General features: G+C 49.4%; 1 protein-coding gene across 1 annotated transcript in view; it reads left to right on the top strand.

Annotated features, from left to right (window-relative positions):
• The first annotated feature begins 7,023 nt into the window (after nt 1-7,023).
• The window catches only part of ckap5 (cytoskeleton associated protein 5), a 133,178-nt gene continuing 127,053 nt past the window's right edge, over nt 7,024-13,148 (top strand). The window contains exon 1 of the mRNA XM_078549556.1: nt 7,024-7,228. The gene's annotated coding sequence lies outside the window, so the exon portion shown is untranslated. The remainder of the gene's footprint in view (nt 7,229-13,148) is intronic.

Below are 13,148 nucleotides of genomic sequence, written 5' to 3'. Positions count from 1 at the left end.
AGGCAAAAAGCTACGGCAGTATGTCTCTTTTTCAGCAGTACTCAAGTTCAGTACTACCAAATGACTATAAATAAAGTTAACACTGTAAAACATGAATAATATGTCATCTGACCAATCCACTTCATTCAAGAACTAAGCATAGTATTGATAATTTGGACCTGTATTTAATTTACAAAAACGGAAACCAGTTTTAACTAGTAAATGAATTTAAAATGGTAGCTGCTCTATCTGAAGGATATCATGACTTTGTTCTGTTTTGAAATTTGACCAATTAATACATTTTGAAGCATTAATGCTAGGTTTCCATTATGTAACATATATCCAAGTCATACAAAGGAAATAAGTCAGAAACTGTTGGAAACACAATAGGTTAATGAGTCAGTTGTAGACCCATGGCCTTAAGAACCCACAATCTCTTTTGAGGCATCTGAATACGACAGCATCAGTTGGAGGTTAAAATTGGGATGGAACCCTATTACGCCGATTACCTCACCATATCAGCGCTAGGGTTTCCTGGCATGTGGGAGAGGCAATTTCTGAAGTCTCCCCTTTTGAAATTGTTGTCAGATGCAGGGAGATAGATTGACATTATTTTTTTGTTCATTCATGGGATGTGGGCATCACTGGCTGGGTCAGTATTTATTGCCCTAAGTGGCTTGCTAGGCCATTTCAGAAGGCAGTTAAGAGTCAAGCACATTGCTGTGGGTGTGGAGTCACATGTAGGCCAGGTAAGGATAGCAGATTTCCTTCCCTAAAGGACATTAGTGAACCAGATGGGTCTTTGTGACAATCGACAATGGTTTCATTGCCATCATTAGACTTTTAATTACAGATTTTTTATTGAATTCAAAGTTCACCAACTGCCGTGCTGGCATTCGAACGTGGTACTAGTTCAGTGACAGTACCACTACGCCAACACTTCCCTGTGCCTGCTTAAATTTCTCTTCTTTAATTTTTTTCATGGGATGTGTGTGTCGCTGGCAAGGCCAGCATTTGTTGCCCTTGAGAAGGTGGTTGTGAGCCATCTTCTTGAACCACTGCAGTCCACCTACCGAGAGTGAAGGAACAGCGATAGGGGGAGATGGTGCCTTGGTGGTATTGTCACTGGAGTGATAATCCAGACACCCAGACTAATGTCCTAGGGAACATGGGTTCAAATCCTACCATGGCAGCTGGTGGAATTTAAATTAAATTAATAAGTGTAGAATTGAAAGTAAGTTTTGGTAATGGTGACCATAAAATTATCATCATTTGTTGAATAAACCCATTGGCCGGTCTGGTCTACAGGTGACTCCAGACCCACAGCAATGTGGTTGACTCTTAACTGCCCTCTGAAATGGTCAACCCACTCAGTTCTAGAGCAATTAAGTACGGGCAACAAATGCTGGCCTTTTCAGCGATGCCCACATTCTATGAAAGAAGAAGTTTGAAGGGTCGGGCTGACAAGTGGCAGGTAACATTTGCACCACACGAGTGCCAGGCAATGACCATCTCCAACAAAACAGAATCTAACCATTGCCCCTCGATATTCAATGGCATTACCATCACTGAATCCCCCATTATCAACATCCTGGGGGTTACCATTGACCAGAAACTGAACTGGGCTAGCCATATAAATACTGTGGCCACAAGAGCAGGTCAAAGGCTGGGAATCCTGTGGTGAGTAACCCACCTCCTGACTCCCCAAAGCCTGTCCACCATCTACAAGGCACAAGTCAGGAGCCTGATGAAATACTCTCCACTTGCCTGGATGAGTGAAGCTCCAAGAACACTCAGAAGCTTGACACCATCCAGGACAAAGCAGCCCACTTGATTGGCACCCCATCCACAAATATTCACTCCCTCCACCACTAACAAACAGTAGCAAAAGTGTGTACCATCTACAAGATGCACTGCAGAAATTCCTCAAGGCTCCTTAGGCAGCATCTTCCAAACCCACGACTACAACCATCCAGAAGGACAAGGGCAGCAGATACATGGAAACACCACCACCTGGAAGTTCCCCTCCAAGCCACTCACCATCCTGACTGGGAAACATATCACCGTTCCTTCACTGTCGCTGGGTCAAAATCCTGGAACTCCCTCTCTAACTGTACTGTGAGTGTACCTACATCACAGGGGCTGCAGTGGTTCAAGAAGGCAGCTCATCACCACGTTTTCACGTGCAATTAGTGGTGGGCAATAGATGCTGGCCTAGCCAGTGATGCCCATATCCCGTAAATGAATAAAAATAATCAGGATGGTGTTTGGCTTGGAGAGAAACTGACAGCGACTGCCTTGTCCTTCTCGTGTTGGAGGTCACAGGTTTGGAAAGTGCTGTTGAAAGAGACTTGGTAAGCTGAGGTGCAAATGTTACTTGCCACCGATCAGCCCAAACCTGTGTGTTGTCCAGGTCTTGCTGCCAGCATGGATTGTTTCAGTATCTGGGGAGTCACAAATGGTGCTGAGCATTGTACAATCATCCCCATTTCTGACCTGATGATGGATGAAGCAGCTGAAGATGGTTGCGGCCAGGACACTGCCATGTGGAACTCCTGAAGCATTTCTGCCTAGGGCAGAATCTTAAAATGATGTGCGGTGAGGTCGGGCGTGCGTCCCGACGTCACCGCATGACATTCCGATCTGCCGTGCAGCAGGCGCGCTCAGAGGTGGCTGCGTGCCTGCCGAACTGTCAAAGGCCTGTTAAGGCCATTAATAAACCAATTAACCAAATTGACAGGGCCGCTTGTCCAACCTTAAGGTTGGCGGGGGGGCAGGCGAAGAGACCAAGCGGCGTTCTCATTTTTCATGAAGCCTCATCCATGGGCGGGATGAGATTACATGAAGGGTTTATTAAATTAATAAATATTTTTAAAACATATCATAAACACGTCCCAGCTCAGGTGACGCTGTCACATGAGGGAACATGTGTAAATGATTTTTAACTTTATTATTTTGAAGTTTCAAATTGAACTTAATCTCCCTGAGGCAGCTCCATGCCTCAGGGAGATTTCTGCGTGCATGCGTGAAAGAGCGCAGGCCCCGACTCTCCCTCCTCCCCCCCGCCCGCACAGGTAGCACGCTACCGGCCATGTGTCACGCTGGGCGGGCCTTAAATGGCCCGCCCACGTAAAATGGCGGTGCGCAGCCGATCGCGGGTGCCGATTGGCTCTGTGCCCACCCGCGCCCACTCCCAACCGGCCCCTAGGGTTGAGATGATTGGCCTTTATGATAGGTATAACCCCAATAAGTCTAGAGTATCATCGCTTTATCCAATTCCTGCCACCCCTAGTCCTGAAAGTAAGCGTGCAGTACTTTCACAAAGGTAGAAAAAGAGCCCACCAGTTTCTTAAGGCCAAGTATCCTTATAGCAGCTGGTTGAAAAAAAAGTCAACTGCAGTAAGGAAAATGGTCATTCTGGAAAAGGGCCTCCCCCCTTCAGCCTAAGCTTCTGGTGCAGCAAACCAGCAGTTGGACAATGCCATTATATCCAACCCCCTCCACCTACCTTGATGCACTATTATTCTGTGTACCCAACCACATTAATTAAACACTGTAAATCTCAGCATATAAATTGACATGGCATATAGAATGACCCCATTTTTTTTATGGACCCCAAAGTCATGTTTTTGCATTTACTTAGCATATCGGCCCACCCCCCTTTCCAGCCACAACTTGCAATACTCACACTCATAGTCAGCCTCAATTTTTCGCCTGACAATGGATATTTTACTTACTGGTATTTTATGACTTGGTGCAAGGGATCAAGCAGGCGATATGGACTGCGTTGCATAGGTGCACAGGAGTTCAAGGCAGGCTCATAGAGCATGGTGAACATCAAAGATGGTGACCATGCACACCAGCGGTTCACTTTTATACTGGACATATAAGTCGACCCCTGTTTTTGGAGGGATTTTTAGAGGCCTCAAAGGACAACTTATGTGGTAGTATGACCCCTGGAATTCTGATGGGGCTTAGTTGTTTAAATGTGTGGTGCAGAAAATCCTGCTAGGTGTGATTACAGTGCCAGAATGGGATTGGTCCCATTATCTGCTATCTGATGCCTATGTATGTCCTGTCCACAAAAAGCAGGACATGTCCAACCCAGCCAATTTTTCCAGGTATTTCTGTTTCTGTTTTTGTCCAGCCAATTACCACCCCATCAGTCTACTCTCGATGATCAGCAAAGTGATGAAAGGGGTTGTCAACAGCGTTATCAAACAGCATTTACTCAAAAATAACCTGCTCACTGATGCTCAGTTTGGGTTCCTCCAGAGCCACTCAGCTCCTGAGTCTTGGTCCAAACATGGACAAAGGAGCTGAACTCAAGAAATGAGGTGAGAGTGACTGCCCTTGACACCTGGAAGCATTTGACAGAGTGTGGCATCAAGGAGCCCCAACAAAACTGGAGTCAATGGAAATCATGGGGAAAACCCTCCACTGCTTGGAGTCATACCTAGCACAAAGGAAGATGGTTGTATTGTTGTTGGAGGTCAATCATCTCAGCTCCAGGACATCACTGCAAGAGTTCCTCAGGGTAGTGTCCTAGGCCCAACCATCTTCAGCTGCTACTCCAATGAACTTCTCTTCATCAAAAGGTCAGAAGTGAGGATGTTCGCTCATGATCGCACAATGCTGAGCACCATTCGCGACTCCTCAGATACTGAAGCAGTCCGTTCCCATATGCAGCAAGACCTGGACAACATTCAGGCTTGGGCAAGTAACATTCTTGCCACACAAGTTTCAGGCAATGATCATCTTCAATAAGAGAGAATCTATCCATCTTCCCATGGCATTCAATGGCATTACCATCTCTGAATCCCCCAGTGTCAACTTCCTGAGGGGGTTATCATTGACCAGAAACTGAACTGGACTAGCCATATACTGTGGCTACAAGAGCCAGAGGCTGGGAATTCTGCAGTGAGTAACTCACCTCGTGACTCCCCAAAGCCAGTCTACTGTCTACAAGGCACAAGTCAGGAGTGTGATGGAATACTCTCCACTCGCCTAGATGAGTGCATATTCAACAACACTCATGAAGCTGGATACCAGCCAGCACAAAGCAGCCCACTTGATTGGCACCTTATTCACCATGTCCAACATCAGCTCCCTCCATCATCGAAGCAGTATGTACCATCTACAAGATGCATTGCAGCAACTCACTAAAGCTCTTTTGACATCACCTTTGTAACCTGCGACCTCTACCATCTAATTGGACAAGGGCAGCAGATACATGGGAACACCACCCCTGCAAGTTTCCCCTCCAAGCCACACACCATCCTGATTTGGAACTATATCGCCGTTCCTTCACTGTCACTGGGTCAAAATCCTGGAACTCGCTTCCTAACGGCACCATGGATATACCTACACCACATGGACTGCAGCAGTTCAAGAAGGCAGGCCAAAAAATGCAATGTTTCCATGGTTAGGAAAGTAATCTCCTACACTATGTGGGTGCTGAATGATGCAATGTGTTTTCTTTCTAAACATGAACTCACTTACTCCAACTTAAACTTCAAAGTTAAGCGGCTTCAGCACAGATAGCCCAATGGCTGCCAAAGTCTCATTTCCCTCTGTGACATGGGGGAAATGAGAGATTCCGGTCTCTGAGAGTAATGTGCATTTCACAATGAATGCAGAGTAACTATTTCACTCAATATTAATTGATCACCATTTTGACTGATGGCTTCAAATGCTTCTTCTGCTTAAGTGGGCCTTCAAGATCGAGCAGGACTTGCTTCCACTTCAGTTCAGTGGGTCCTGAGATGGCTGCTAAGTCCAATGCGTGATCTGCGGACTCTGCCACATGTGGGGTAGGTTATTAATGATGTGACCATTTGAATTAACTCAGGGTCTTCCCCTCGTTCACCACATTATCTTAGCAGTGCTGTCTAAACATTGAGCTGGGAAGTGTCAGCTGTGGCTCAGTTCATAGCACCCTCACCTTTGAGTCAGAAGGTTGTGGGTTCATGTCCCACTACCGGAAAAAAAAAGAAAAAAGAACTGTTAAAGGGACTCTGTAACTAAACATTGAGCTGCCATGACCTTTCCCCAACAAGCAACCTTTTTGGGTGGCAGATTTAAGCAAGCCCTTCTGTGTGCTGCAGCCTAGAAAGATGGCCATTTTTCCAACCAGAGTCATGCAATCCAGGCAAAAAATCGAACTTGTCACAGGTTGGGGTTGGGGTGGGGGGGGGGGGGAAGTGGGGTTCGGGTGCCATTTATCAGGTGCACTTTCCAACAGGTTTAACCATTTAGCAGTGGAATTAACTGGCCATTTTGTTTCTCTATCCATCCCCTCAGATTAGATTTTTTTCCCCCAGTAAATTAGAACTGCAGAGAGTTAGGGGAGATCAGTGAAAGAACTCCCATCACCCTCAAGCCCTTTGCAATGTCTTAAATGCACCTGAAGAAGCAGCAGTTGGTATTGATGTTGTTGTATTGGATGTGTTGGTCGTGGTGGTGTTGCTGGTTGATGTTGTAGCGGTGCTTGTCTTGTTGGATGCCTTGATGGTATGTTGTAGAGTTGGTGATAGTGTCTGTGTTGAAACTCTTTCGAGTTATCAACAGTCACAGATTGTAACTCTTTCGAGTACAATCACAGTTCTTGGTTTCCGGGAGTGGGACATGAACCCACAACCTTCTGATTCAAAGGCGAGGGTGCTATGGACTGAGCCACAGCTAGTTGGATGTGCTGGTGAGTGTTGTAGTTGTTATTGGTGGTGATGTTGGATGTGTTGCTGCTGATGTAGTTGTCATTGGATGTGCTGCTGTTGTTGTTGTTGTTGTTGTCGCCGCCCGCCCTCTGAGCCGAGAGGATCCGTCTCACCGCCCAAACCGTCAAACAAGGTCCCGCCCCCTAACGCTGCACCGATTGGCCCCCCCTCCCGCGGGACGGCTCGCATTACGATTGGTCTATAGAGCTGTCAATCCCTGTTAAAGCTCCCCAACCCCCCCCCCATCCCACGCCCCCTTACCGGTCGGGCGGGCGATTGGCGGATTTGAATCCGACCAATGAGAGAGACGGTTACGGTTTTGGTTGGCGACCAATGGGGCGAGGCGTTGCTGGTGTGGGTGGGCGTGTGTGAGGACGGATGATTTCAAACGCGCTTCCACACTAACGGTTCCGTTAAACGGCCGAAGAGGGGCTTTCGTTTTTTTAAAAAAAAATAAAAAGCGGGTGCGAGAGAGAGGGGGGCCTGTGGACTGTGATTGTTCTTCAGCCGTGTCCCCGGCGCGATCCGGATCGGTAAGGTCGGAGCGGGCTCGGTTTTTTTTTCTCGGTATTTATTCCTATAAAATAAAGCGTCATGGAGAAAGGTGAACTCCATTTTCCCTCGGTGAGGTGTGAGGGTGGCGGGCACAATGAAGCCGGGCCGTGGGGGCGGTGCTGGCACCTTGCCTAAGCACACACACACACACCCTCCCCCTCTCCCTCCCGGGACCCCAGGCCGGGCCTGTCACCGCAGCCAGGGGCCCGATAGGCCCCGGACAGCCTTGTTTATAGCGGGCTCCGTTTGATGCCGCCGGCTGTGGGAGTGTCTGTGGGGGAGGGGTCAGGGGCTCGGCCTTTTTTTTTGGGGTGGGAGGGGGGAGAGGGGTCCAGGGGGTCGGTCTGGCGGTGGGGGGGGGAATGGGTGCTGGCCTGAGGCCAGCCTGGGATGGGATGGGATGGGATGGGGCGGCGGTCCAGCCTGTGGGACAGGGGGGGGGGCCCCGGCCTTGTTAGGGGTTGATGTTTGTGGCCCAGAGGGTTTGGTGGGGGGGGTGGTGGGGGGAGTGAGAGATGATTTGAGGGGGAGGTGTGGTGTTTGGGCCCGGGCGATGTTGTTGGACGGGGGCGGGTGGGTTGTGGGGGCGGTGTTTGGCCGGGGTGGTGGGTGGGTGGGTAGTGGGGGTGGGTGTTTGGCCGGGGTGGTGGGTGGGTGGGTAGTGGGGGTTGTGTTTGGCCGGGGGAGGGGGGGGGGTGTGGGTACCGGGGGAGGGGGGGGGTGTGGGTACTGGGGGAGGGGGGGGGTGTGGGTACTGGGGGAGGGGGGGGTGTGTGGGTACTGGGGGAGGGGGGGGTGTGTGGGTACTGGGGGAGGGGGGGGGTGTGGGTACTGGGGGAGGGGGGGGGTGTGGGTACTGGGGGAGGGGGGGGGTGTGGGTACTGGGGGAGGGGGGGGTGTGGGTACTGGGGGAGGGGGGGGGTGTGGGTACTGGGGGAGGGGGGGGTGTGGGTACTGGGGGAGGGGGGGGGTGTGGGTACTGGGGGAGGGGGGGGGTGGGTACTGGGGGAGGGGGGGTGTGGGTACTGGGGGAGGGGGGGGGTGTCGGTACTGGGGGAGGGGGGGTGTGGGTACTGGGGGAGGCGGGGGTGTGGGCACTGGCGGTGGTGTTTGGCGGGGGGGTGGGGGGTGTGGGTACTGGGGGTGGGGGGGTACTGGGGGTGTTGTTTGGCGGGGGGGTGGGTGGGTGGGTGTGGGTACTGGGGGTGGGGTGGGTGGGTGTGGGTACTGGGGGTGGGGGGGGGTACTGGGGGTGTTGTTCGGCGGGGGGGTGGGTGTGGGTACTGGGGGTGGTATTTGGCCGGGGTGGTGGGTGGGTAGTGGGGGTGGTGTCCTGCCGGGGAGGTGGGTGGGTAGTGGGGGTGGTGTCCTGCCAGTGGGGTACTGAGGGACAGTTCATTTTGGTTTTACCCTCCCTGAATCACCGATGAGAATGATAGTTTGGAGAGGGAGGAGTGCGGGGCTGCCAAATGCTGTGTGTGTCGGGTGGTGAGAGGCCTGGGATACCATCTCCTCTTCCTCCTCCCACCCCATCACTTCAAATGCTGATATTTGGGGGTGGAGGAGAGGAATCCGCCTGCTTTCCCGGGACCGGCTCCTCCCCATCTCGACGCCTTCGAGTGCGGCCTTCAGGTCACTGGGGAGGGAATCAGGAGCTGCTGTTTCTGTGGGTGTGTGGAGAGCCGGCCTCTTTCATTATATCCCCGCCTTCACTCTTTTTAATGGATGTCCCAATCTCGGCGGTTTCACCCCCCACCCGCCCCCAGTCTTTTCCAGGCGGCCTATTGTTTAAATCGGACATTTGTTGTGTGCGTTCCCCAGGCCAGCTCCTGAGCAGCAGCGCAGTCATGCGGTTTACATCGCCCAAAAATAAAAAAATGATTTGTTTGCACATGATTTTAAAATGGTGTTTACATCGTAACCAGGTAATTCTTGCCGTACCTCTGAGCGGCGCTACCTTGCCCCCTTCCTCTATCCGTTGCTAGCTCGTATTTGACAACCGATACAGAATGTCACAAAAGGGGATGGATGCATTTTAAATACCTGCCTGGATCTAACTTGAGTAACCTGCAGCCGCTTTGCTGCATCTTGCGTTTGATTGTGAATTTGTTTCGGTTTGATCTATGTTGCCTTCCTAAGTCTCTGGTTAAACCAGAGGTGAGTGTTATTTGCACGGGACCCGAGTCAGTGTTGAGTCTGAGCTTTTCTCTGGCAAACTTTTGGGGAAATTCCTTAATTGTATTGGTTTCAATGGATAAATATTGTTACCCGAAAGCCCAAGGACGCTTTGAAATAAAGATAGAGCCTTATACTTAAGTGCTGCACTTAACTAGCTAGAGTTTTTAAAGCACTCTCATTAATGGGCTGATCTTGCTCTAAGTGTTGAACAAATTTTTAAAAATTCATTCACGGGATGTGGGTTTCGCTGGCTGGGCCCCCATCCCTAGTTGCCCTTGAGAAGGTGGTGGTGAGCTGCCTTCTTGAACCACCGCAGTCCATTTGGTGTAGGTACACCCACAGTGCTGTTAGGAAGGGAGTTCCAGGATTTCGACCCAGTGAAATGAAGGAACAATGATATCTTTCCAGGTCAGGATGGTGAGTGACTTTGGAGAGGAATCTCCAGGTGCTGGGGTTCCCATCTATCTGCTGCCTTGTCCTTTTAGATGGTAGTTGGAAAGTGCTGTCTAAGGAGCCTTGGTGAATTCCTGCAGTGCATCTTGTAGATGGTACACGCTGCTGCTACTGTGTGTTGGTGGTGGAGGGAGCTTGTGGATGTGGTGCCAATCAAGCAGACTCCTTTGTCCTAGACAGTGCCCAGCTTCAGTGTTGTGGGAGCTGCACTCATCCAGGCAAGCGGGGAGTATTCCATTACACTCCTGACTTGTACCTTGTAGATGGTGGATGGGCTTTTGGGAGTCAGGAGGTGAGCACTTGTTGCAGGATTCCTAGCCTCTGACCTGCTCTTGTAGCCACAGCATTTATATGACTAGTTCAATTTCTGGTCAATGGTAACCCCCCCAGGATGTTGATAGTGGGGGATTCAGTGATGGTCATGCCATTGAACATCAAGGGGCAATGGTTGGATTCTCTGTTGTTGGAGATGGTCATTGCCTGACACTTGTGTGGTGTGAATGTTACTTGCCTCTTGACAGCCCAAGCCTGGATATTGTCCAGGTCTTGCTGCATTTGGGCATGAACTACTTCAGTATTTGAAGAGTTGCGAATGGTGCTGATCATTGTGCAATCATCAGCCAACATCCCCACTTCATCCTTATGATGGAAGGAAGTTCATTGAAGCAGCTGAAGATGGTTGGGCTGAGGATACTACCCTGAGGAACTCCTGCAGTGATGTCCTGGAGTTGAGATGACTGACCTCCAACAACCACAACCACCTTCCTTTGTGCTAGGTATGACTCCAAGCAGTGGAGAGTTTTTCTCCTGATTCCCATTGACTCCAGTTTTGCTAGGGCTCTTTGATGCCACACTCTGACAAATGCTGCCTTGATGTGAAGGGCAGTCACTCTCACCTCATCTTGGGAGTTCAGTTCTTTTGTCCATGTTTGAACCAAGGCTGTAATGAGGCCAGGAGCTGAGTGGCCCTGGTGGAATCCAAACTGGGTATCAGTGAGCAGGTTATTGCTAAGCAAGTTCCACTTGAAAGCATTGTTGATGACCCCTTCCATTACTTTACTGACGAACAGGAGTAGACTGATGGGGCGGTAATTGGCTGGGTTGAATTTGTCCTGTTTTTTTGTGCATGGAACATACCTGGGCAATTTTCCACATAGCAGGGTAGATGCCAGTATTGTAGCTGTACTGGAACAGCTTGGCTAGGGGTGCGGCAAGTTTTGGAGCACAAGTTTTCAGTACTATTTCCAGAATATTGTCAGGGCCCATAGCCTTTGCGGTATCCTGCGCCTTCAGCCGTTTCTTGATATCACATGGAGTGAATTGAATTGGCTGAAGACTGGCATCTGTGATGCTGGAGACCTCCGAAGGAGGCCGAGATGGATCATCCACATCACTCTTGGCTGAAGATTGTTGCGAATGCTTCAGTCTTATCTTTTGCACTGCTGTGCTGGGCTCTTCCATCATTGAGGATGGGGATATTGGTGGAGCCACTGCCTCCAGTGAGTTGTTTAATTGTCCACCACCGTTTCACAACTGGATGTGGCACGACTGCAGAGCTTAGAGCTAAGCAATCCCACAACAAACGGATCAGATCTATCACTTGCTGCTTATGCTTTATGCTTTTTGGCATGCGTAGTCCTGTTGACACCTCATTTTTAGGTATGCCTGGTGCTGTTCCTGACATGCTCTCCTGCACTCTTCATTGAAGCAGGTTCGATCCCCTGGCTTGATGGTAATGGCAGAGTGGGGGATATGCTGGGCCATGAGGTTACAGATTGTGTTAGAGTACAATTCTGCTGCTGAAGGCCCACAACGCCTCATGGATGCCCAATCTTGAGTTGCTAGATCTGTTTGAAATCTATCCCATTTAGCATGGTGGTAGTGCCACACAACATGATGGAAGGTATCCTCAATGTGAAGGCAGGACTTCATCTCCACAAGGACTGTGCGGTGGTTACTCCTACCGATACTGTCATGGACAGGTGCATCTGTGGCAGGCAGGTTGGTGAGGATGAGGTCAAACATGTTTTTCCTTCTTGTTGGTTTCCTCACCACCTGCCGCAGATGACTTGCAGTTGCCTATAGACTTTGACAAAATCTCGCCATGCACAATTCCACAATGAACCATTGAAAAAGTGCATCCGTGCCTTTCTCCCCTTAACTAATTAGGTTGAACAATGTTAGCACTAGAGTTTGAAGCAGGGGGTATAAGCTGAGATTTGAATTCTGTCAAATCAGGTACAGAAATTGAAATAAAGAAAGTGCAAGGATTGGATTGCTGGAGAGAAATAGTTCAGTTAATTTGGTGAAGGAATTTTTGGGCTTTTGAGCATTGATCTCTTTCTAAAATGTAGTTCTGCTAAATGCAAAACTTAAGTTTAAGCTTAACTTGTACTTGTCAGGAAAACACTGAAAGAAACTACTAGGGTCTTTGGATTTCCTAGTGTAAATATGGGAGGTTTTTGCTAACGTGGAGTAAGTAGCACAGAACTCAGTTCTATTGAGCATTTCTGCTACTGGGTACTGAACTCAGGGTGGGGGTGGTGGCGTGTGTGGAGGATTCAGTGAGTGAAAGGAAGAGTTGCTGCTCTGGTATTTAAAGTAAACACTAAATAAAAAATAATCAGTCAGAGAGAGGGAGCAGGAGACAGTGAGACTGAAAGTTACGATTTAGAGGTATTAACAGTATAAGCAAGGTAGGCACCTGAGAGAGATTTTTGGATCATGGATGAGCAGCTGAGATCTTTTGCTTGCAATTCCTGTGCCATGTGGAAACCTCAGGATACTTTGTCTTGGAGGACCATTGTTGTAGGAAGTGGCTCCCAACTGTTTGAGTTCAAGCTCAGGTTTCTGAGCTCGAGGCAGCTGGGGTACCTGTTGAGTGCCAGGGAGACTGAGAGTTTCTTGTGCCGTTCATTCCAGGAGGTGGTCACCCCACAGGCAGAGACAGATAATGATGATAGATGGGTGGCCACCTGGAAGAGTCAGGAAAAACAGGAGTTTTTGGGGTGTGCTACTCTCAGGCCATACTCGGCATTGGAGATTGCTGGGATTTATGGCACCTTGAAGGAATGTATAGACCATGGTATCAGTGGGCAAGGGACTGCTCAGGGTGGAACAACAAAGTGTAGAAATGCAATTGTTATGGTAGATTCCATAGTTGGGGCAGAGAATGGAGAGGGCACAGAAGATTTACAAGGAAGTTAAGAGTCAGCCATAATGGCACAGGAGGCCATCAAGACTGGAGAATTTTAATAATGTGGAAAA

The sequence above is a fragment of the Cetorhinus maximus genome, chromosome 9 (assembly GCF_964194155.1).
Source record: "Cetorhinus maximus chromosome 9, sCetMax3.hap1.1, whole genome shotgun sequence".
Lineage (NCBI taxonomy): Eukaryota > Metazoa > Chordata > Chondrichthyes > Lamniformes > Cetorhinidae > Cetorhinus > Cetorhinus maximus.
Note: the sequence above shows the minus strand (reverse complement) of the source record. Positions and strands in the feature narration are given on the sequence as shown.